The following is a 26,873-nucleotide window of genomic DNA, read 5'->3' on the forward strand; positions in this document are numbered from 1 at the left end:
ACAGGTAAGGTATTTTTAGGTATCCTGACCTTTGTGCTATTATTGTAACCTGTATGATTTTATATATTTTATAAGCCCCACAATACATTGCTATTACTATTGTTTAAACAATTTTCTTTTAAAAGATTTAAATACTTAGAAATAATCTTGTATAGTTACCACTTCTGACCCCTTCATTCGTTTGTGCAGATCCTTATTTCTATCTTTCTTCTGCCTGTTGGGCTTACATGAGCATTTCTTCTTGTGTGGTAATGAATTATTTTGCCTTTGTGTGTCCAAAAATGTCTTAATTTATCTTCATTTTTGAAATGTATTTCCTCTGGGTATAGAATTCTAGGTTAACAATTTTTTCAGTCAGTGCTTTGAAGATGTTATTCCACTCTCTTTCCTGTCTTCTTCTTTTTTTTTAAAATGAGAAATTTGCTATCATTCTTATTCTTGCTCTTGTGTGTATGAGTGTTTTTCTTGGCTATTTAAAAGATTTTCTCTTCATCAGGGGTTTTGAGCAATCTGATTGTAGTACACCTTGGTGTAATTTTTTCATGTGTCTTGTGCTCAGAGTTTTCTGAATCACTTTGGTCTTTGGGTTTATAATTTTCAGCAAATTTGGAATGTTCTAGGCTATTATTTCTTCAGGTACATTTTCTGCCTTGCCCCTTTTATGAATACCAATTACACGTGTATTAGATCACTTCAAGTTTCTTCCGCCCCTCACGGATGCTCTTTTCATTCATTTATTGCATCTTTTTCTTCTCTGTGTGTTTGTTCTTGGATAGTTTCTGTTGCTATGTCTTCAAATTCGCAAATCTGTTTCTTCTGCAATGTCTAACATGCCCTTACTTCCATCCAGTGTATTGCATTTTTCATGTCAGACTTGTAATTTTTTATTTCTAAAAGTTTTATTTAGGTCATATTTCTATTTAACTTTTTTGGAGATCTGTAATAGAGTTGAAACCACAACTGTAATATTCTTTTCTGCTAATTCTAACACCTCTATCAGTTCTGGGTTGTTTTTTTTCTAATTCCAGATTGTATTTTCCTGCTTCTTTGCATGTCTGTTAGTTTTTTATTGGTTGTCTGGTACTGTGAATTTATCTTGTTGAATGATGGACTTTTTGTATTCTTACAAATATTCTTGAGCTCTCTTTGTAACTGAGAGGACCCTATGGGGCCTTCCCAGAACAGATCCCCCCCTGCCATGTCCTCCACCTACCTCTTATAAAATTGTAGCCTCCTAGGCCTTCTCTGATTTCCAAAGAGTAAATTTAATCAGAGAAGTGAGAAAATTCAGAAAGGAAAACAGTCAAGCAAGATAAAATAATAATAGTTTAGCCATCAAACAAAGTCAAGGACCTTTAGTTCCTCCTCAAGGGCTATAGATAATATTCTGAGCCATGTCCTTTGAGCTGTTTGGCAGATCTTGAAACCCCCACCAGGTGGGAGATGTTAACTGTATGCTGCCCACAAGCATGTAGACCCCAGACCAGTTGGAACCAGAAGGTTGATGAGGTTGACTCCTGATTACCTCACCACCAACTAATCAGAAGAATGTCCACAAGCTGATGACACACTCCACAGCCCCCCTCCCTCACCCTGTCTTTAAAAACCTTTCCCTGAAAGCCTTTGGGGAGTTTAGGTCTTTAAGCACTAGATGCCTAGACTCCTTGTTTGGTGCCTGCAATAAACGCTGCACTTTCCTTCACCAAAACCTGGTGTCAGTATCTTGGTTTGGTAACATGTTTGCTATTAGGTTGTGTGGAAACAGTTTGATTCTTAGGGTCCTGCTTTTACAATTTGCTAGATAGGACCTAATATTTAGTATGGGATTAATTATTACCCACCAGAGAGGCAATGCCCCATAAATTATGCATTAGCCTGGTGGTGGGAATAGTTATGATTTTTGCCCCATGTGAGTGCCAAGCACTGTTCCCTCTGATCCTTTCAGGAAGCTCTTTCCTCAGCATCCAGTAATGTCTTCACATGCATGCTTCAGTCATCGCCTGCTGACCACTCTGTGCTCCCTCATTGGTAGAGTGCTCTTTCTGCTTTGTTCTCCTGGGATCTCAGTTCTGTCTCCTCCATTCAAAGACTCTTCTGGGCTCTGCCTTTAGTTCCACCTCATCTTGTTGTAGTCTGGAAACTCAAAACAATTGTAGGCCTTGCTTCTTTTGTTTCCAGCCCTCAGGGTTCACTGTCCTTTGCTGCCTAACGTCCAGTGGCATAAAACCATTGTTTCTTTTATTTTGTCTTTTAAAGAAATTAGTTCTTTCCAGCATGAGAGTAAATTTAAATCCTGTTACTCCATTTTTGTCAGGAAACTAACTGTCTTTATTTTCAGAGATAGTTCTCCCTGCTCCACTCTGTGGCCTTCCTTGACATTGTGATCAGTCACCCCAGCCTCCCCGTTGCTGCTTGGCCCCTCCTTCCCCAGCCCTTTATTTGACTCTAGATCCTGGTAGAGCATCTTCCCAGTGATAAGAATTTCAGAGTAGCTCCATAAAATCCACTTTCTAGTTTGCAACTTGAGTAAGTCCCTCACATAACCCTGTTGATTATTATGGAAGATATCTATCTAATTATCACCTATCTATTATCTATCTATCTATCTACCTATCCATCTATCTATCCATCTATTTTTAATTGAAAAATTTTTTCAGGTTGTAAGGTACAGAAATATCTTATCCTGGAGACTTCAAATGAAGAAGTCTATGTAAGAATAAGGACAGATGTAGTGAAGCACAGGGTGTGCTCTCAACACCAGATCCAGTCCTCAAGGGAAGTCAGATGTTCATTCAGGATCCCACAAAAAAGTTCCCATAATGTTCCCACAGGACAGGTAGCATGTGTCAGGCCCTGTATGAGTCTGGCCCGTGGCCCAGGTGTCAAGCCTGGTGTCATATCCAGGGTTGATTGGTCTCATAGCATAATGTGCAGCAACTTTCCAGATAAATGCTTCTCAGAGCGGGCCAAGGGCTTCACTGGACCTTGGGACCCCATGGAGTGTCCAGAATGATGCCAGTGGTTCACAGGGATAGCCACCCTTTATTAAATACTCATCTTGCAAACATTATTTCCAACACGCCTATCCATACAGCATATATGTCACTTTTCCTGTTTTCCAAGAAGAAATAGAGACTAAGAGAGGTGAAATATTTTTCACTGCACTGTCTAACCCATTCCATTCATACCCTTGATTATTTTGGAGCCAGCAGATAGTATAATACTTTCTTGTTCCATGCCATGCAGAAGCAGAATGGGTTGTTGTTATGAACTGCATTGTGTCCCCTAGATTCCTGTGTTGAAGCCTTAACCCCCAATCTGGTTATATTTGGATATAGGGCCCTTATAGGTGTAACTAAAGTTAAATGAGGTCATGGGGTGGGACCATAATCCAATGTGACTGGTGTCCTTATAAGAAGAGGAAGAAACAGCAGTGATGGACACACAGAGAACATGAGGACACAGCGAGGAGGCCAAAGAGAGTCCAGCCAAGGAGAGAGGCCTCAGGCGAAGCCAAATCTGCTGACATCTTGACTTTGAACTCTCTGCCTCCAGACGGTGAGGTAATAAATGTCTGTCGTTTAAGCCACTAGTCTGTGGTACTTTGTTATGAATTCCTGAGCTGATGGATACAGTCCTCAACACAAAGAAAGAGTCAAAGTCACAGATTTCTGTAGTCCTTCCCAAATCTAGCATTCTGTGGGTTGATCCCTTGACTACACATAACTAATGCCAACATCTTGTTAAAACCTAGCAATTCAACCATCCCTCCAGACTCCAAGCACATTTTGGGAACTGTGTCTGAAGACCTTTTTTATTACCTTCCCCCAGGGTCCTTACTGAACAGTGATGGCCTGGGGTTCTCCAGGATAGGTGGGTACAGAGTAGGGCTTCTGAGAGTAGTGTTTCCTGCCATAGGAACCAGTGTGGATACCGTCCCTAAGGGTGTCCTTGAGCCCAGGTCAAGAGCCCTGGATCCACACAACCTGGGGAAACCCTGTAGGACAGACATGGCAGCTTGGTGCTTTGTGAGAACCAGATCCATGGGTGGCATAGATCGCCAAGCATAGTGCCCCAGCAAAGGGAGGATGCTCTGTCCCTGAAAACTCACATTTCATGAACCAGGTTTTTGTTTGTTTGTCTTCAATTTCTAAATGCTTGTAATATATTCCAAATTCCATAACTTCACCCCCACTTTTCTTTTTCCTATACACACCTTCCAAACATCAGACTCTGAATGCAGATAACTTTCAGCCCAGCTCATCAGCACCCACTTTCCGTATTTCTGCCTTCCTCCCGTAGAGAGAAGCATGGTGATTCTGGCTGTTCAGGACCAGCCCGAAAGAGCACAGAGTAACTGTGGTATGTGATCTGAGGGTAGAGCCCAGTACATGCCCACTCTCAGCTTCAGTAGAAATTCATCCCTTAGTTGAAGTGAGGGAAGTCCACACCCTCCACGATAGAGGTGCAACACCAGCCTGGAGCAGAAGCAGTTAAACTAGACATGCTTCTGCTTGACTGATATATCAGTTTAGCTCTGAAGGAATAAGGAGAGAGAGAGATTCCATCTTGATGCCCTCGTTTGAAGGGAGTTAGAGGGCTGGGGGCTGTGTACACAGGCCAAGTGAGGAGGTTGAGAAGACCTGGGTCCAGGTACACCAGCCTTTGTCCCCACTGATGTCCACACCAGTCTCTGGGAGCCCTGTGTGGAGAATGTCTATGGAAAGGGAGCCCTGGGAAATGCCCTTCACCTTCCTCTGTGCCTGTTTGCTTCCTCCTCTGTGTTGTGGCGGGGTAAGGAGGGAGGCCATATGAGGAGTACACTCATGCTGTGTGAATAAACCCCCAAACCAAATTTTCCAGTCCCCTCCATTTCCCTCCATGAAGACTCCCACACCCCCTGCTCCCAGGGGAGCTCTCACGTCACAGCACTGAGCCATGGGGACGGACCATGTCATCACCCAGAGGGCACATCACAGGCTGCTCCAATGGCCTCTGATGAAGCCCAATCTCCCAAAGTACCCCAACCTCTGATTTTCCACAATTCAAAGTTCAGTCATCATTAGTGCCCCCAAAGAATCTGATGGATGCAAAAGGTCCTTTCCAGGTTACATTCAAATATTTACGTCTGCAGTGGGGTACTATTTTTACAGAGAAACTACAGATTCTTTGTCCACAGTACTTCCAGACATCCTTCTATCTTACCCTCCTTGGGGCATCATCCGGTGTATGTTGTATGTACCACACACAGCAGAATGGAGAGTCTGCATTTCACAATCTACCTTTAATGTCTCAAAACTGGACTTTTGGAAATTCGAAACAAGGGTCTGAGATGAAAACATTTTGAGTTTCGAAAGTCGGGCCCTGAGAGACAACACGTGCTCATTTTGAGTCAGTTTCTCTCACTCTGATGAGTAGATTGAGCTTTCCTGGGCTGGGAAAAGGGGAAATGAGTTGTGGGGCTCTGAGCCAGAGGCTGAGGCTACTCCCCCTGGAGATCCCTGGCAGGGAGGGCAGGTACAGACAGCCAGAGGGCAGGTGACTCAGGGAAGCAGGAGCACAGGGGCCTGCCAGCTTGCAAGGTCTCTGAGTGCTGCACCCCCATCGCAGTGCAGACGTGGCCCTGGCTATATGGTCACGTGGGCTGAAGGACTCATACAGATCACAGAGCTCCCTTGCACTCCAGTGTTGTCTGCAAAGCAGTAAAATAATTTCCCAGGAGTCAAGAGTAGTACAGAAGGCCACCTCTGTCCCACCAAGTTTCTTGTGGCCCCAGAGTGGCACAGACTGCAGTGGGCTACTCCTAGGTCCCTAAGAACAGCCCAAAGCAGCTGGGAGAGGGGTGGACTGAAGGGGCCCTGGGGTAGAAGTGCAGGGAGATTGAGCAGCAGCTTGCACACGGCAGTGACAGGAACCCCCGTGCAGATGCACCCTTCAGGGGATGGCAGACAGAGGATGACACGATGGGGACAGACACCCATCCCCATCCACCCCTGAGGCCATGGCATCAAGAAACCATCCAAAACACAGCCACACTGGCAGGAAGAAGGGAAAAGGTGGTGTGTGCCTCTGTGTGTGTGTGGCGGGGGGGAGGCCGGAATTGCCTGAAATTTCATTTCTCCCATGGAAGGAGACTTAAAAAAATGAAATTATGTTATATAAACATAAAGGTCCGTTTTTTGAAAACTTAGAGATTCATGCCCTGCTACTCTATTTTATTTATCCTTTAGAGCAAATTTTTAAGCATGTAAAAAGCAGAGTATAGTTGGGTGAAAGCTTTATTGCCGAGGCTTTAAAGTACAAATAGGTATAATCCTACCTGTAGTTGAAAAATTATAAATGTCATTATTGAGTGAATCTTTTACTGCTATGGAAACTCCAAAAAAACAAAGGCACATGGGCTTCCCTGGTGGCGCAGTGGTTAAGAATCCACCTGCCAATGCAGGGGGCACAGGTTCGAGCCCTGGTCCAGGAAGATCCACATGCCACGGAGCAACTAAGCCCGTGCACCACAACTACTGAGCCCACGTGCTGCAACTACTGAAGCTCACATGCCTAGAGCCCGTGCTCCACAACAAGAGAAGCCACTGCAATGAGAAGCCCACACACCGCAATGAAGAGTAGCCCCCACTCGCTGCAACTAGAGAAAGCCTGTGCACAGCAATGAAGGCCCAACACAGCCAAACAAAACAAAACAAAACAAAAACAAAAAACAAAGGCACATAAAATTGTCCAAATTTTTGTTCCTAGGACAAAAACATAAATGAAAATAATAGATAAATAGATTCTCAAATCACAATAATAATATTGAGAACAATTTTCTTCTTCTGTACCAGTAAAACTCCAGATAAGGAATGATCTCATCTAAAGGAATTGATGACAGCAGTTCACCCCCTTGGATGTGCAGCTTGGCGTGAATATGGAGGCCCAGAAAGAAAGTTCTGTGAAAGCAAATCTTTGATTAAGAAGAACTGGGTTACACCCTATATGAGAAGGGATCCCTTTTAAGAAGCCCACAAAACACTAACAAAGACTGAAAAAAACAATACTGGGCATGAATTGAACGATAACAGTGTACCAGCCCCTTTGCATGTCTTAAACACAATTCCTGCACACCCCCCATGAGAGGCCTGAACTAGGCATCCCTTTGTTACCTGACCCCCAAGGTGTCCCCTCTCTAGTAGGGGGACCATGATGATGTTTCAGGTCCCCAGGTGTCAGTGTCACCTCCAAACTCTCCCTGCAGAGAACTCTTTACGTTCTCTGCAGACCCACACCCCATTGGCCTTCCCCAGGCCACAGCCTGAGCTCTAGCTTCTGGGGGGTTGGAGAACAGGACTATTAGAACCTTTGTGGCTTCTGTGATTGAAAGTAAGTCCCTGCCTCTCCAAGCAGAGTCTCTGTCTTGGTCATCTCAGGCTGACATAACAAAATATGATACACTGGGTGCCTTAAATAACAGACATTTATTTCTCACACTCTGGAGGCTGGAGTGCCAGGGTGCCAGCGTGGTCAGGTTCTGGTGAGGACCCACTTCCTGGCTTGCAGACACCACCTTCTCACTCTGTCCTCACAATCTCTCTGGTGTCTCTTCCTATAAGGGCACTAATACCATCATGGGAACCCCACCCTCAGCACCTCATCTAAACCTAATCACCTCCCAAAGACCACATCTCCTAACACCATCCCATTGGGGGTTAGGGGTTCAATATATGAATTTTTCTGGGATGCAAATATCCAGTCTATAACAACCTCCAAATGTAGGCAAGGGTTTCTGTTGCCCGGCAGTTACAGAAGCAAAGAAGAAAGACCCTAATCCTCACTCATCCCAGCAGGGCCTGGCCCCTGGTGTATTCACCTTCAGAGGCCAGGATTTCATCTGGCACATGATGCTTCCTGGGAGGGTTCAGATAGTTAGGAAAGTTGGGAGTGTCTATTGGGAATTTGGGGACAATGGGGAATGCTGGGAAATTTGGGAGTGTCAGGAATATAGTCTCTAATTTTCAAAGGAGGTTCAGGTTGCTAGCTAGTGGTTGCACTTCTGCCACCAGGAAATCCCTCCACAGCTAAAGCAGCCTCACTTTCAGGTGTATCCTCTCTTGCTGGCTCCCCCATGGCTGAGATCCAAGGTACAAGTGGGCATTTCCCATCCCCTGACACACAGTGAATGCTCACTCATCCACGACTTTGCATAGGCTGTTCCCTCCTCCTAGCACACTGCCCCCCACACCCCGCCGTTTGTCTTCCTGGCATATTCTCAATCCCTCTGCAGCGCTGGTTCGTATGTCACCTCCTTGTGAAGCCTTTCACACTGCTCCTAGGCAGTGAGAGCATTCATAGCTCTAGCAACTTACTTTTATTATTTTCCTCTAATATTTCATTATAATTATGGTTCTTTTTTTTTTTAAACTAGCATCTGAGCTCCTTGTCAGCCTCAACCAGAGGGGCTGGTGGGGAGTGGGGAGTCTCGGTTGGGACAACTCTGGGCATGCTCATAGCTCATCTAAGAGTTGGTCTCTGGGACTCAGACATGTCCCAGAGCCCAGCTCAATGCCGGACTAAAATGAGGTTCTTAATAAATGTGTGACAAATAAAATCAGCCCCAAAGTTGATCAGAAATCCATTGATTCACTAATGGATGCAATGAACATTTCTGGAAGACCTATCTGGCTTGAGACATTGTCCCAGATACAATGTGATAAATAGGAATCATCATTTTAAGGAATCTAAAATCTAATACGGGAGATAATACATGTAAATACATAATCTTAATAGTTGTCTATTTCTGTGTAACAAATTACCCCACATTTAGCAGCTTAAGACAACAAACATTTATCACCTTACACAGTTTCTCTGGGTCGGGATCTGGGTTGGCTTGGCTGGGTGCCTCCAGTTCAGGAACCCCATAGGGTTGCAGTCAGGTTGTCAGCTGGGAATGCCTCATCCAAAGGCTTGACTGGGGCTGGGGCACCCACTTCCGTGGTGGCCACTCCCACGGCTGGAAGTTGGTGCTGGCTGTTAGAAGGAGGCTTTGTCTCTTAGTTCCAAGGAGAGAAATGGGCTCTATTGGCTCTCCGTTTGGCTGACTCTCCCTTTGGGGACCTTGAGTTCAGCAAGCAGCATTTCACATCTTTCCTGGGCTGACCGCTAACTGGGAGGTTAAAAATTCCCTGCAAACATACAAGAGAACGTTAGAGGCACAGACCCCCCCTCGGCCCCTCACTTCCTGGGGAAGTTAGAGAGCCGGGGAGGAGCCCTCCTGGCACTCTGTCCTCTGTCCTGGCCGTGACAGCTCTGAGCCTGGAACACAGCTGATCACCAAGTAGGAAACAGCACCAAGTGGCCAAGAATATGGGTGCTGGCTTGACTTTGGAGAAATTATTTAGCCTCTCCACACCTCAGTTTATTCACACACAAACTGGGGATGGTGATAGTAGCTCCCCCAAGACGTTGGCTGGAGATGAAATGGTGACTCCTGTGGAGCAGAGTGCATGAAACAGAAAACGGCAGACACAGACAACCTGACCTTTACTGTTTCCCTGCGGGCCCTTTTATTTCCAGGCAGAATTTTGCCGCTCTTGTGATGGGTCATTCAGACAGACATCCCTTGAAAAACAAATCAAGACCTGAGTCACCAAATATTGATAGAGCACAAACATAGTAATCTGTGTTATTGGCCTTCCTTCCAAGGCACTTGTGATTGGGAAGGCAACATTTATTTGCATAAATCGAAAGCAGTAAAAGGGATATGTGAGTAGGAGCAAGGCAACCTGTGGTGCCTTGGACCACCAGGGCCTCATCCTCGGGTCACAGGGCAGGTGGGAACTGACCCATGGTTTGGGTTGGGTACCCGTTTCACCTTGACTTCAAATAAAGCACTGGAGGGAGGGGCTGCATTTCCTAGGAATTCCTGCAGAGTTGTCCCACCTTGCTTCTCCTTGGACACACATCCAATGGGTCATGACTCAACTAGGTAAACGTTCACTCAGGTCCAAGGTACCTGCTGAGGTATTTTACTCCACGTTGAAGGACACATAAAGGTGGGGACAGTGTGTGCCAAGATGATTGTGCTTTCAGGTAGAAGAAGCAGGGTGTATACACACATACATACACAGCAGTGTGGCAGGCTGTCACGTTCAGTAGAAGTGGTCAAGTGGGGGAGAAAAGGACGTTCCTTGGGATCAGAAGCTGGGTCCCTGGGTGAGGCACTTACTTGGTGTTGCCACAGTGATGAAGGGGCAGAGGGCCACAGGAACAGCAGGGACAGAGGTGCGGAGGGAGAAGAGTTAGCCAGCCCTGCTGGATTCCCTTTCTCATGATAACTGCCCCTGGATGGTAGGCTCCTCCAAGGCTCAGAGGGATTCTGGTGCTCACATGTGTCTCCTTGAGGCTGGGGAGATGCCACAATCAAAGATGCTCTTGGATCAGATGACCAGAACCTCCCCGCCTAGAGCTGGGACTCGGGGGATACAAGAACAGCAAGGCTGAGCTGGGCTGAGTGCTGGTGGCCTGAGGAAGTCAGGTGTCTAGAAGGCTGGGGGTGGGTAGGCAATGGGAAGGACAGCGGGAAGCTAGCTGTCCAAGAGCGGAAGCCAGGGGACCACGTTGGTGTCTCCAGAAACAGACCTCTTGTCTTGGCTCACTGCTGTGTGAGGTGGCAGGCTATGAGGGACCCATGGGGCCAGGAGAGTGCTAGGTGCAGCTAGACAGATGGATTGGAACAGGTGAGGGGGGTACTTGAGACCACAGGAGCCACTGGGAGTTGGGGTGGCTTTGGTGTGATCAGAGGGGACCTTGGTGCCATTACTCCAACGTTGCCCTGTGGGGAAGACAGCAAGAGTAAAATAGGACTGTGGCCAAGAGGGTGACAGAGGAGGGGAGTCGGGAGCAGCATCCTGAGGAGTGGTGCCCAGGGAACCCTCTTCTGAGCCAAACTTGCCCCCTGCAGCAAGAAGTTCCTGCTCCGGGCCATCCCTGGTGGCTTCATCCCAGTGCTCCACAGTCCTGGCCCTGCGTCCTGCCTTTCCTCCTTCCTCTGGACAGTGTGGCCCCTGGCCTGTGGAGGTAGGGAGATGCAGGCATCACTCTGGCTATACTCATGGACCCTCTGCATGGATGCTGGCCTCCGCCCTGGGCCATTTACTCCAGACCTATGCACTATCTGGAGGCACTGGCTCTGCACACCCACATTCTTTGGCTGAAGCCGATGAAACACAGGAGTCAGATTTAATTCCCACTGACATGGGGGTCTTAGATGTGTCATAACAGTGGCTGGACGGCTCCCATATCTTCTCCATCCAATCTCTCTGTGAGCAAAGAGAGGGCAAGGGAGGTACAACTGTATCCTGACCCCAGGCCTCCAGCTCACAAGGGTGGATTTTGTCTTCCTTAAGGCCAAACCCCAGCAATTGTGGGTGTCACCTGCTTTCTATCAAATCTTGGGCAAGTCTCCTTTTTAATTTGGTGTTTTCTGAGAAATGGGGATTTGCTGATTTTATCTTTAGGTGTGTTCATGAGGGGACTCTCCCCATTTGCAGGGGAGGCCCAGCTCGGCCAGGCTGTCCTGCTCCTTTCTCTGACCTGTGTCCAGGGGTCCTAGACTGGGCTGGGGGACCCGTGGGGTGAGGACAAGAAGCCTGGGGTGGTCTCCAAAACTTTAAGCTCATCTACTGGCCCAAAACTATTTGTTTTTCTTGACTTGTTATTTCCCTCTCTCTTGCATTGTCTATTTTCTTCTATTGGAATTCTCTTTTGAATACTTTCTTCAGGTAGAGCATATGGTTTATATGCTCGTGGTGTACTAGCCAGTAATTCCCTTCCTGATTTGACTGTGTTTCATCTCATGAAAGAATCAGACTCTCACTACACACACACACACACACACGCACACACACATACACAGATTATCCTGCTAATTCATTAAGTCCACATTAGTCAGACTTCTAGTATGTTTATAGAAACAGTGCTAGATACAGGAGGAGATGGAAACTAATATAAGATCCATCCATTCTTCTCCAAGAAAGTATGTTTTTGTGGGTGAGGCGAGACAATACAAGATTCAAATAACAGATAATCCAGAAGAGGTGCTAGGTGCCAGAATATGAATCTTCAGGAAATGGTCTTTTCTCTTTGGGTTTTAGGATAATAACCATGGCTAGTTCCAGAAAATAGAGTTGAAAGTCGTTTTCCCCTTAGAGTTCTTATCTAGAACCACAGCATATCCAGAGGTAGGAGAAACTTCAACACCCTCAGTTTTCTGCAGAGGAAACTGAGGTTCAGGGTAGAAAATGACCCAGGCAAAGTCCAGTGTAAATTGTTAGCTGATCTGGGACTCAACCCTCACATTCTTGTGTCCAGGAGGGTGTGGTGACAACTCTGATTTGCTTTAGGCTATTTGAGTTGTTTGGATATAATCCAAGTACCCTGATGTAGGTATCCAGCTATATACATGAGCAAAACATGGCCGAACTTTTACACTTGGGATAGACATCATCATCATCATCAAATAGTTGTTAAATTATTAAGTGCTAAATTAATAATTTAGAGTCTAATCTCTACATTACAGATTTGCAGGAACGTTAAATTGATTTTTGTCATTGGATTAGTCTGCTAGCGTTGCCATAACAAAGTACCACACACCGGGGGGCTTAAACACCGGAAATTAATTTTTTCACAGTCTGAAGGCTTGAAGTCTGAGATCAAGGTGTCTGCATGGTTGGTTTCTGCTGAATCCTCTCTCCTTGGCTTGTAGACGGCCGCCTTCTCCATGTCCTCACATGGTCTTTCTTCTGTGTGAATCTGTGTCCCCAATCTCTTCTTATAAGGACCCCAGTCATAATGGGTTATGGCTCATCTAATGACCTGATTTTAACTTAATTGCCTCATTTAAAGACCCTCTCCAAAATACAGTCACATTCTGAAGTACTGGGTGCTAGGACTTCAACATATGGATTTTGGGGAGTGGCACAGTTCAGCTCATAACACTCAGTTAAAACTCTCAAAATAACATAAAAAAGGAAAAAAGAATATTAAACATCATGAGAATAAAAGATTCCAAATTAAAGGGAAAAAGTAAAGGAGACCTCATCTTGGACCCATGTATGGCAATACCTCATACACTGAGATTTCACCTTTGCACACAGAAATCACCCTCCTCCACCCGACGTAAACACTTCAGTCTGAACCTGATACTCCTTTCCTGTCAGCCCTCAGCACAGAAGAACTCAGCATCACCCACTCACAGGTGCCCAGGAGCCTGGGAAAGCCATGAGGCATCACAGGGCTGAAACCATGACAGCTCATGAAGCAGGTGAGGCTCCTTACCTCCCCTCATGTCATTCTGTTGTTGTTAAGGGAATGGCAATGTATATATTAATTAGCATTTGTATTATATCAATAGAGTATGTATTCACATAATTAATAATACATAATATGGTACATTATAATTACACAAATTATAATTAATATTAATTGGAATGTATTAATATATAATCTATTGTGATAACTATTAATTAATATAATTATAATCATCGTATTATATTGTATTAGTATATTATATTACATATGCTATTACATTAATAATAATTGATGTTTATTAGTATGTAGTAATCATATTATATACAGTATACTTAGTATATTTTTATACATAATAGATAAGATAACTATATATTAATGTATAGTATATAGTACTTTTATATTATTTCATATTATATTCTATATGCTTTTATATATTATATATAGTAATATATAATAATCTGGTATAATATACTATACTTATTTATTAACATATATTAGTACCTAGTACCTATAATATATGTCAATATAGTATGTATTAACAATATATTAATCAATAAAGTATATATTAATATATTTCATTTTAAATATATTAATATATAATATTCAATATAATACTTATATAAACATATTTTAACATATATTTAATATTCTATATATTTAATATATTAATATATCACTATATATTTATATATTATATGTGTTAAAATATTAATATACTAATATATTTTAAAATTGACCTATTAGCATATTTTGGTGTATAATATATAATACACAAGTTTTATATTACATACTATATAATACTATATATTAATTATGTATTTGGGCCTTTAAACACTGACTCTGTGTCCTTGAATGTCACTGTGTGAGCAATGAACATACACATTTGGCCCTGGGCGAGGTACTTGCCTTTTCTGTCTCAACTTGCATATTTTTAAAATGGGGACAACATCTGCCTGCCTGTGAAGAAGTACACTTGAGGCAATGTCAGATGGGACTGACACAGGATTGTAATCTATAAAATGCAAATCACATAATAAAGATGATTTCCTACCCAGCAGTGACTGATGTAGAGTAGTACCGTGGCAACACCAGGGCTATCTCACTGCAGAATCACAGCTTCATTTCTTATAATGGGATCACAATAGGTGAGGCATGCAGATAGCATAGAAACGCTAAAAAAAAAAAACAAAAAAAACAGCCTACAGTTTGATTTAACTTGGGCTTACAAACTCCTAAGTCATGTTAATTATCTAATGGTTTGTTTAGCTCTTCATAGGGAGGGCTGCTGTCAACACTCATGACCCAAGGAGGCCAGGGACCCCAGGTAATTTTGTTTGTGAAATTAGAAGCTTGAGATTTGTAAAGGAAAACAAACAAACAAACAAAAAACAAACCCAAAATAAACAGAGCAAGAGGGACCGGGTTAGCAGACAATCTCAGTGAGAATTGGCAATTTCCTTGGCTGCTTCAACGGGCAGGTGCTTACAAGCCTGACCTTCCTCTTCCCTGAGGAAGTTTCAACAGAAGATACCAGATGTCCACTTGCCATCAGTGAGATCAATTAATTTATAACACAGAAAAGAAATGGAGAAAATAGGACTTAGCTCAGAAGGCTGTCAAAATGGAGATTTCTGAAAAAATAAAATCATGATTTTCATTGAATTAATGCTATTAGTAATAAAATCAAGAGTTACTGAGCTTTGGTTGCAGTCTGCGTTGAGCAGGCACAGACGGGGCTGATTCACGTGCTGCTTCCAGTAATGACATTGCAGTTCCCACATTGGAACCAGACATTTGCAGTCCTACAGATTTACACATCTTCCAAGATGCCTCTGCTTCCCTGGCAGCCACTTCAAGTGCTAGCTTGAAGAAAGGGCCAGACAATTCCTTGGGTCTACCCAGGAAAAAACCAGAACTTTTCATTGGTGTTAGAATTATGTAATTGAATGCAGCTGGTTTGTTAACTATTTTGTGTTGAAATAAAAAAGCAATAACATTTAAAGTAAATACTATTTAATATATACATATATATTTGTAGGCATTAAAAATAGATATTTTATATTTGGCTCATAAAATATTTTATAATGCAGTCAGAAAGCAAAAGAGGAAAAAAATAATATTCATCAGTTACCTCTTAACCATATTCCCCTATTGTGTTCTCCTTATTGGTGGAGTTGATTGCAAAGTCCACAGTTAACCATGTTTTGCAGAGAGGTGAGAAGGAAGACAAGCCCCTCTTCTGGCTGCGTGGTATCACACATTAACGAAGCACTAAATTTTTATGACTTTTCTGTCGCTTTCCTCTCTCAGAGTTTTCTGGAGGATTGCAGAACCTGAGCACAGGGAGGCCAGAGTCAGAGCGACTCTACCTGCTGGATGTGGTCAGGTGTCCAGAGTGGGGCAAATCAAGAGTGTGACATGCCACAAGCTTGCTGGACCCTCCAGGACATTTGATGGCCTCTCTTGTCATTGAGCCATGGAGAAAGGCTTAATCCTATATCCTCAAAACACTAACAACCAAGGCTGAGTGTAAGTCTGGTTTATATTTCCATTTAAAATGGAATTTAAATTTTGACACCTGCATATTGGGACTCTGCTGTATGACCCACCCGTGCTGACCTGGTCCAGTAGACCAGTCATCTGGCTGCAACATAGTGCATGGCAGGCAACGCTGCTATTTCCCTGTACAAAAAGGAGGGCTTTTTGGTGGTAAGTGCAGTGGGAGCTGTCAACAGTTCTCAACGAAGATAAGGTTACTGATGTGTATTTCCATAACGACGCATTGCTGCTTAAAATTTATCTCCCAGGGGAGAACTTCAAAAGTAGATTTATTTAGAGAGATCTTTTCTGTATGAATATATTTCTTCTGCTGTAGAGGAATAATTATCCAATGCAGCCTAATGGAACTGCAGTGGGGAAACAAACCAGCAGGAAACCCAGAATAGAGAATAGATTTGGGGTTTGGGTTTCTCAGATGGGAAGTGAGAGCCAGTTCCTGCCCTGAGTGGGATCTTCTTGGCACCTGCTTTATCTCATCCTCACAGTGAGATGCAGAGGAACAGAAGAGAGATTTCATGCTAATGGGATGGGACAAGACAGCACAGTCTAGAGTGGCATTTTCCTCAGGTTGGGCTGGAAAGAGGGTATTCTTCACTGTAGTCAGTTCATTTAGATTTTAAACATCTGCTAGACTCCAGAGAAATGAAATCCCTCTTAATCATCACTATCGAGAAGGAATAAATACATGCATTTCTCTTTCACACAATAATTGGCTATGAAGCATTCTGGCAATCCTTTCATTAGGGTGATGAGATCCAAAAATAGAGGCCAAGTATGTTTATTGGAAGCTAATAGACCCACCTGAAATGTAAAAATTCATGTAAGAGGTGTGTGTGTGTGTGCACATGCCCACACATGCTTTGGAGGGAGCAGTTGAGGGTGGCGGGGAAGCAGGTAGCAATTCATTTTTTCACCACCTCAAGCCCTCCTTTGTTTTTAAATCCTTCTTTCCTTCCTTCCTTCCTTCCTTCCTTCCTTTTGCTGCATTGGGTCTTAGTTGTGGCACACGGGATCTTCTGTTGCAGCCCATGGGCTTTTCCTTGAGGTGCGCAGGCTTCTCTCTAGTTGTGGCATGTGTCTCTAGAGCACGCGGGCTTAGTCACCCTGCAGCATGTGAGATCTTACTTCCCTGACCAGGCATTGAACCCGCGTCCCCTGCATTGAAAGGCAAAGTCTCAACCACTGGACCACCAGGGAAGTCCTCTCAAGCCCTTCTTTGGAATGAAGACACATAGCCTGTGTAACTCACCCCTTCTGGAATAATTGTTGAAAGGGTTTCTCCACCTTTCCTCTAAGGTTCCAGTTTGAGATCCAATAAGTCAAGTCTAGTCCAGACTCTGCCTCTGTGAGCTCCTCCAGGACTGGGAGATGTCAGTGGGTTTCTCTTCCCTGCCAGATAGGAAGGGTTGCACCGCTTTCTCCTTGCCCTGTAGTCTGAGATTAGACTTTGATTAATTATAATCGGGCATGCAGAACTCTGACTTGGGTCTCAGTAGGAGTGACAGTGTGGTCGGCAGGATTTTGGGTCCCATGATCCCCACCCCCACCCCACCCCTGACACACACCTGATGGTACACCTGTGGCAACATGCTGGCAACAGAAAAAATGAATTCAGATTTCAGTCTGTGGAAGCAGGGTGCTGCTGTAACAAATACCTACAAATGTGATGGTGGCTTTGGAATTAGGCAGTGGCCCAAAGCTTGAAGAGTCTTGACCAGCATGATAGTAAAAGCCTAGACTGCTTTGAACAGACTGTTATCGGAGATACAAGTGTAAAGGACTCTGGTCTTGAGGACTCAAAGGAAGTGAGGAGCGTTGTGGAAAAATCCTACATTCCCTTGTATAATGCCTAAGTCACCAGAAACAGACTATAGACACAGGGACTTTAAGACCACTGCTGGTTCAGTTCCCAGACTGGACTTGGAGAATGTTGCCCTAGAAGGCTCAGAAGAAGGTGAAGAAATGCTACTGGAAGCTGGAGGAAGAGGATCTATTCTACGTATTGGCAGAAAGCTTAGTGAAGCTGTGCCCTGCTGGTGTGTAGGGAGCAGAACTTGTAACGATAAACTTGGTTGTTCAGCTGAGGAAATTTCCAGGTCAAGGGTGGAGAGTGCAGCCTGTTTTTATCCTGCTGCTCAGAGTAAAATATGAGTCAGGAGAGAGATGCTGAGAGAAGAGCAGTTAGCAAAGAGGAGCCTAGACTGGATGGTTTAGGAAACTGGCAGCCTATCCAGAGAGCAAAGCCACCAGAAAGGAGAACTCACCATCATGTCTGTGTGGCACATGGCCCCATAGCCTTTCCCAGTGCCTTGGGAGTGTCAAAGTCTTGATTTTATTCATCAAAAGGGGATGATTCATCTGTTGATGGACACTTAGGTTGTTTCCATGTCTTGGCTATTGTAAACAGTGCTTCTAAGAACATAGGGGTGCAGCTATCTTTTTGACAGATGAATGGATAAAGAAGAGGTGGTGTATACACACACACACACACACACACACACACACACACACACAATGGAATACTACTCAGCTATGAAAAAGAGTGAAATATTGCCATTTGCAGCTACATGGGGGAGGGGCATTGGGGAGGGATGGATTGAGAAATTGAAATTAGCAGATGCAAACTATTATATACATGTATAACTGAATCACTTTGCTGTACACGGGAAACTAACACAACATTGTAAATCAAATATTCTTCAATAAAATAAATTTTTAAAATAATAATAAAAAGAAAGGGGATGATTCACTCACTGACACAAAAAGCTTTTGGAAGAGATTGAGAATGAATGTGTGAAGTGAGTAATTTCAACAAATTAAAGAGAGGAAAATGCAAAAAGGTAACATCGTTGTGCCCATACAAGTGAAGTGAGTGAAACCCGCCGGGTGTCGGGGTGGGGCAGCTTTCGTCAGTTGGAACACGGTCTGCTAGGGATTGAGTCCTGCCTCTTCCTCTCAGCTGCCCTTCCTTGTGCTCTTAATACATGAAAAACATGAGAGACTAGGTGCAGATGAGAAACTCAAATAGAAGCAGAACTAACTAGAACCAGGAAACTTCATCCCCGGAAAGAATTTGAGAGGGGGCTGTGATGCAAAAAAAGGGATGATTTCAGATGTGTGTAAAAGTGCCGGTTCCCGAGAGCACCTGGGCACCGCTACTCTCTTGCCTTGCCTATGACTTGAGTCAGGTGAGTGTAAGAAATAATCAGGTCATTACATATCTACATCTTTTTGCTTCTTCGTTTGTCAGCAATGGGTGATGCTGGAAAGGACCTCAGGTTTGCAAGAGGACAAAGGCTCAATCTACTGGTGCTCTGTGTAAGTCATCCTGGAATTGATGCTATCTGGATAGAAGGGGCTTAGAATTGTGTTTCTGCACCAGAGAATCATATGGTTTCTTCTTTGTATTCTGTTAATATGGCAAATTATATTGACTGATTTTTGAATGTTGAACCAAGCGTACATTCCTGGGATGAGCCTCACTTCGTGGTGGTGTCTTGTATCTTTTTTTTCCCTAATAGCTTTGATTTGCAAATATTTTGTTGAGGATTTTGTGTCCGTGATCATGAAAAATATTAGGGTAACACTGGCCTCTTGGTAAGAGTGGGCAAGTTTCCTCTTCTTCTATTTTCTGAAAGGTATTGTGTGGAATAAACATTTCTGACTTTAAATGTTCAGTAAACTTCACCCGTGGGAACTTTTGGGATTAGAATTTTTTCATTGGAGAAAAAAAAATTCTTTTACAACGGTTAGCTAAGAATTCAGTTCCTTTAATAGATGTAGGATTATCTGGTTTATCTATATCTTGGGTGAGTTTTGGTAGTTTGTGTCTTTCAGTAATTGGTCCACTTCACCTAAGTTGTCAAATGTGTGGCTATAGAGTTATTTGTAGTGTTCTTAGATCAGCCTTCTAATGTCTAGGGGATCAGTGTTAAAGTCTTTCATTCCTGATATTGTAATTTGTTTTTTCTCCCTTTTCTCCCTTGGTCAATTTGTCTAGAATATTATCAACTTTACTGATCTTTCAAAGAGCCAGCTTTGGGTTTCACTGATTTTTTTTTTTTTTTTTTTGCAGTACGCGGGCCTCTCACTGTTGTGGCCTCTCCCGTTGCGGAGCACAGGCTCTGGACGTGCAGGCTCAGTGGCCATGGCTCACGGGCCTAGCCACTCCGCGGCATGTGGGATCTTCCCGGACTGCGGCACGAACCCGTGTCCCCTGCATCAGCAGACGGACTCTCAACCACTGCGCCACCAGGGAAGCCCTGGCCTGTGCATTTTGAAGCTGTGTTGATAGTGCATAAACATTTAAGATTTTTATGCCTTCTTACACAATTGACCCTTTTATCATTATCTAATAGCCCTCTTTATCCCTAATAATATTTCCTGTTCTGAAAGTTACTTTTTTGGAAATTAATACAGATACTCTGGTTTTCTTTTGATTCATGATTACATGTGTATGCATGCATTCTCCATCTTTTGACTTCAACCTATATCTCTTTATTTCTAAAGTAGGTTTCTTGTAGACAGCCTATGGTTGAACCTTAATTTTTATTTTATTAAAAATTTTTTAATTGAAACATTGGCTTATAACATTATATAAGTTTCATGTGTACAACATTATATTTCTACTTCTGCATATAGAGAACAGTGTAGTGGTTACCAGAGGCAGGGAGGGTGAAACAGGTAAAGGGGGTCCACTGCATGGTGACAGATGAATGGGTCTTACTTTTTTTAATCCATTCTGACAATCTCCATCATTTTATTGATTTCTTTAGACGATTCTCATTTAAAGTGATTATTCATAGGGTTGGATTAAACTGTACCATCTTGCTAGCTGTTTTGTATTTGTTTTCATTTTTGTTTACTTCATATTTTTCTGCCTTCTATTGGTTTAAATGAGCATGTCTGTGATTCTGTTTCATCTTCTGTGTTGACTTATTATTTAAATATTTCTTTAAACATTAATGTGATTTACCACATACATTTGAAAATAATATTTGTCTTCCTTTGAATAACATTATACTGCTTCACTGCTTATACTGTTATAAGCGTAAAGAACCTTATAACAGCACATTCCCAATTCCTACCTCTGATGCTATAATCACACAATATATTTTTATTATTTTTGCTTTAAAGCCAGTTATAGCACATTTGAAATAAGAAAAAATATTCTGTTGTGCATTTATTTCATTTCTGATCTCTTCATTTCTTTGTGTAAATCCATGTTTTTGGCCTATATCTAATTTCTTCTGCCTGAAATACTTCCTTTAACATTTCTTGTAGAGTAGGTCTAGTCTGATAGCAATGTTTTTGCTTTTGTTTTTCTGAGTAAGTCTCTATTTCTCTTTAATTTTTGAAGAATATTTTCACTGAGTAAGAATTTGAGGTTGACAGTTCTTTTTCTTTCATCACTTTAATGATAGAACTCAAGTCTTCTCACTTGCATGATTTCTGATGATAAATTTGCTACAATCCTTACCCTTTTCCCTCTACAGATAACATATATTTTCCCCTCTTTGGTTGCCTCCATGATTTTCTCTTTGGTTTTCAGTGCTTTGAATATGGTATGCTTCACTTTTTCCTCCTTCCCTCCTTCCCTCCCTCCCTCCCTCGCTTCCTTCTTCCCTTCTTTCCTTCCTTCCTTCCTTCCTTCCCTCCTCTTTTCTTTCATTTTTATCCTGCTTGGTATTTTCTAAGCTTTGTAGGCCACTGGTTTGGACTCTATCACTATGTTTGTAAAACCCTAGTGGTTATTTCTCCTTTCCTTTTCTGTCCTTTGTCTCCTTCTGGGATTCCAATGATATGTGGATTGACATTGTCCCACAGCTCTTTAAAACTCTTTTCTGGTTTTTTGGTTGGTTGGTTTTTACTTTTTTAATTTTTTCAGTTAGGGTAATATCTATTGCCCTATCCTCAGTTTTAGGCAGGCGCTGTGAACCTGGGTCTTGGGAATGTTCCTCTGCTTTCAAATCTGTGTCTAACAGGTTTCTGCCACTCCCTCAGGGTAGAACTTCATTTGTTTTCCTGTTTTCGTCCATCTGCAGTGGGTTTTCACTAGTGCCTCCTCTTTCCCCTTCAGATTCTGGCTTCTGTATCCTCTAGGAGATGGAGGAGATATGTTCTGGGTGGAGATTTATCAGTGGCTGCTCTCCATCCCCTGGCTGGTACTAGGAAAAAGCTTTCTCAAGATCCTCCCCAGTCTTTCCCATGAATACCTGGTAGGGTTCCTACAGGGAGAATGTGAAGGAGGGTGTCAATTGGTCTATGTCTGCCACCCTCAGAGACTCCACACTCTTACAATCAGCTCTTACTAGCTTTTATGGTGTCTGCTCTTGTCTGCTCCAATAAACAACTGCTTGAGTCTTGTTTTTCTCTATAGTAGCCTATGTCTATGTAGATTTCAGTTTGGTTACTTGGCCTAAGACCTCAGTTCTCTGATGAGTTAAGGAAAATCATAGGCATACCTTGGAGATATTGTGGATTCGGTTCCAGACCATTGCAATAAAGAGAGTCACACAAATTTTTGGTTTCCTGGTACATATAAAAGTTCTGCTTAGTTTTGTTTTTATTTCCATTATTCTAGGAGGCAAATCAAAAAAGATATTGCTGCGATTTATATCAAAGAGTGTTCTGCCTGTATTCCCCTAAGAGTTTTATAATATCTGGTCTTACATTTAGGTCTTTAATCCATTTTGAGTTTATTTTTGTGTATGGTGTTAAAGAATGTTCTAATTTCACTTTTTACATGTAACTGTCCAGTTTTCCTGGCACCCTTTATTGAAGGACGTCTTCCCTCCATTGTATAGTCTTGCCTCCTTTGTCATAGATTAATTGACCATAGGTGCATGGGTTTATTTCTGGGCTTTCTATCCTGTTCCATTGATCTATATTTCTATTTCTGTGCCAGCACCATACTATTTTGATGACTGCAGCTTTGTAGTATAGCCTGAAGTCAGGAAGTCTGCTTCCTTCAGCTCTGTTTTTCTTTCTCAATATTGCCTTTCTATTCGGGGTCTTTTGTGTCTCCATACAAATTTTAAGATTTTTTTGTTCTAGTTCTGTGAAAAATGCCACTGGTAATTTGATAGGGATTGCATTGAACATGTAGATTGCCTTGGATAGTATAGTCATTTTGACAATATTGATTCTTCTAAATCCAAGAACATGGTATATCTTTCCATCTGTTTGTATCATCTTTGATTTCTTCATCAGCATCTTATAGTTTTAAGAGTACAGGTCTTTTGTCTCCTTTGGTAGGTTTATTTCTAGGTAGTTTATTCTTTTGGATGTGATGGTAAGTGGGATTGTTTCTTTAATTTCTCTTTCTGATCTTTTGTTGTTGATGTATAGAAATGCAACAGATGTCTGTTAAACTCAAAAGCTTTTGCACAGCAAAGGAAACAAAACAAAAGGCCACCCACAGAATGGGAGAAAATATTTGCAAACAATGCAACTGGCAAGGGATTAGTCTTCAGTATTGACAAACAACTCATGTGGCTCAATATCAAAAACAAACAAACAAACAACCCAATCAATAAATGGGCAGAAGACCTAAATTTCTCCAAAGAAGACATACAGATGGTCAAGCAGCACATGAAAAAATGCTCAACACTGCTAATTATTATAGAAATGCAAATCGAAACTACAATGAGATATCACCTCACACCAGTCAGAATGACCATCATCAAAAAAATCTACAAAGAGTAAATGCTGCAGAGGGTGTGGAGAAAAGGGAACCCTCCTACACTGTTGGCGGGAATGTAAAGTGGTACAGCCACTATGGAGAATGGTATGGAAGTTCCTTAAAAAACTAAAAATAGAACTACTATAAGATGCAGCAATCCTAACTCCTAGGCATATACCTGGAGAAAACCATACTTTGAAAAGATACATGCACCCCAATGTTCATTGCAGTGCTGTTTACAATAGCCAGGACATGGATGCAACCTAAATGTCCATTGACAGATGAATGGACAAAGAAGATGTAATACATATATACAATGGAATATTACTCAGCTATTAAAAAGAATGAAATAATGCCATTTGCAGCCACATGGATGGACCTGGAGATTATCATACCAAATGAAGTAAGTCAGACAGAGAAAGACAAATATCATATGATATTGCTTGTATGCAGAATTTTAAAAAAATGATACAAATGAACTTATTTACAAAACAGAAATAGACTCACAGACTTAGAGAATGAATTTATGATTACCAAAGGGGGAAGTGTGGGGAAGGGATAAATTAGGAATTTAGGATTAACATGTGCACACTACTATCTATAAAACAGATAACCAACAAGGACCTACTGTGTAGCACAGGGAACTCTGATCAATATTCTATAATAACCTAAGTGTGAAAAGAATTTGAAAAAGAACAGATACATGCATATGTATAACTGAATCCCTTTGCTGTATACCTGAAACTAACACAACATTGTTAATCAACTATACGCCCAATATAAAATTAAAAATTTTTAAAAAGTTGTGTTTACACTATCTTTTCTCTATTAAGTGTGCAATAACATTATGTGTAAAAAATGTACATACCTTAATTAAAAAGTACTTCATTGCTAAAAGTACTAACCATCATCTGAGCCTTCATCTAGTTGTAGTCTTTTTGCTGGTGAAGGGTCTTGCCTCAATGTTGATGGCTGCTGACTGATCAGGATGGCAGTGTCTGAAATCTGGGGAGGCTGTGGTAATTACTTAAAACAAGACAACACTGAAGTTTGCCACATTGATTGACTCTTATTTTCATGAATGATTTCTCTGTAATATGAAATGCTGTTTGATAGCATTTTACCCACAGCAGGATTTTGAAAATTGGAGTCAATCCTCTCAAACTCAGCCACTGCTTTATCAGCTAAGGGTATGCAATATTCTAAATCCTTTGTGTCATTTCATCAATCTTCTTCACCAGGAGTAGATTCCATCTCAAGAAAACATTTTCTCTCCTAAACCATAAGAAGCAACTCCTCATCTGTTAAAATTTTGTCATGAGATTGCAGCAATTCAGTCACATCTTCAGGTTCCACTTTATTTATTTATTTATTTGTTAGTTTATTTATTTATTTATTTTTGGCTGTGTTGTGTCTTCTCAGTGCAGTGGCTTCTCTTGTTGTGGAGCACGGGCTCTAGGTGTGCGGGCTTCAGTAGTTGTGGCACGTGAGCTCAGTAGTTGTGGCTTGTGGGCTCTAGAGCACAGGCTCAGTAGTTGTGGCACACGGGCTTAGATGCTCCATGGCATGTGAGATCTTCCTGGACCAGGGCTCGAACCTGTGTCCCCTGCATTGACAGGTAGATTCTTAACCTCTGTGCCAACAGGGAAGTCCCCAGGCTCCACTTCTAATTCTAGTTCTCTTACCGTTTCCACCACATCTGCAGTTACTTCCTCCACTGAAGTCTTGAACACCCAGCGTCATCCATGAGGGTTGGAATCAACTTCTTCCAAACTTCTGTTAATGTTAACATTTTTCCCTCTTCTAATGAATCACAAATGTTCTTAATGGCATTTAGGATGGGGGAATCCTTTCCAGAAGGTTTTCAATTGACTTTGCAGATCTAAATAAGGAATCATTTTATATGGCAGTTATAGCCTTAAGAAATGTATTTCTTAAGGAATAAGGCTTGAAATAAAAATTACTCCTTGATCTATGCGCTGCAGGATGGATGTTGTGCTAGCAGGCATGAAAACATTAATCTCTTATATCTTCATCAGCACCCTTGGGTGCATTCTCACTTAGCAGTAATATTTTGAAAGGGTCTTTTTTTTTTAAGCAGTAGGTCTCAATAGTGCATTTAAAATATTCAGTAAACCATGTTCTAAACAGATGTGTTGTCATCCAGGCTTTGTTGTTCCATTGGGAGCACAGGCAGAGTAGATTTAGCATGATTGTTAAGGGCCCCATGATTTTCAGCATTGAGCATTGGCTTTAACTTCAGGTCACCAGCTGCATTAGTCCCTAACAAGACAGTCAGCCTGTCCTTTGAAGCTTGGAATGCAGGCATGGAGTTCTCCTCTCTATCTATGAAAGTCCTAGATGGCATCTTCTTTCAGTAGAAGGTTGTTTCATCTACATTGAAAATCTATTGTTTAGTGTAGCCACCTTCATTGATTGTCTTAGCAAGATCTTCTGGATAACTTGCTGCAGCTTCTACACCAGCACTTGCTGCTTCACCTTGTACTTTTATGATATGGAGATGGCTTCTTTCCATAAACCTCATGAGCTAACTTCTGCTAGCTTCAAATTTTCTTCTGCAGCTTCCTCACCTCTCTCAGCCTTCAAAGAATTGAAGAGAGTTAGGGTCTTGCTCTGGATTAGGTGTTGACTTAAGGGAATGTTGTAGCTAGTTTGATCTTCTATCCAGACCACTAATACTTTCTCCATATCAGTGATAAGGCGGTTTTGCTTTCTTATCATTCATGTGTTCACTGGAGCAGCACTTTTTAACTTCAAGAACTTTTCCTTTGCATTCACAACTTGGCTGTTTGGCACAAGAGGCCTAACTCTCCACCTATCTTAGCTTTCAACATGCCTTCATCACTAAGCTTGATTATTTCTAGCTTTTGATTTAAAATGAGATGGGCAACTCTTCCTTTCCTTGAACACTCTGAGGCCATTATAGGGTTATTAATTGACCTAATTTTAAAATTGTGTGTCAAGGAATAAGGAGGCCCAAAAAGAGAGAAGAGGAGTGGCCAGTTGGTGGAGCAGACAGAACTCACACAACATTACATTCACAGTCTTACATGGGTGTGGCTTGTGGTGCCCCAAACAATTACAATAGTAAGGATCACTGATTGCAGATCCCCATGACAAATATAATAATGAAAAAGTTTAAAATATTGCTAGAATTACCAAAATGTGACACAGAGATACCAGGTGAACAAATACTGTTGACAAAATGGTGCTAATAGTCTTGCTCTGAGGAGGATTGCCACAAACCTTCAATCTGGGAAAAACAATATTTGAGAAGCCAACAAAGTGAAGTGCAATAAAACAAGGTCTGCCT

The sequence above is a fragment of the Tursiops truncatus genome, chromosome 2 (genome assembly GCF_011762595.2).
Source record: "Tursiops truncatus isolate mTurTru1 chromosome 2, mTurTru1.mat.Y, whole genome shotgun sequence".
NCBI classification, from domain to species: Eukaryota; Metazoa; Chordata; class Mammalia; order Artiodactyla; family Delphinidae; genus Tursiops; species Tursiops truncatus.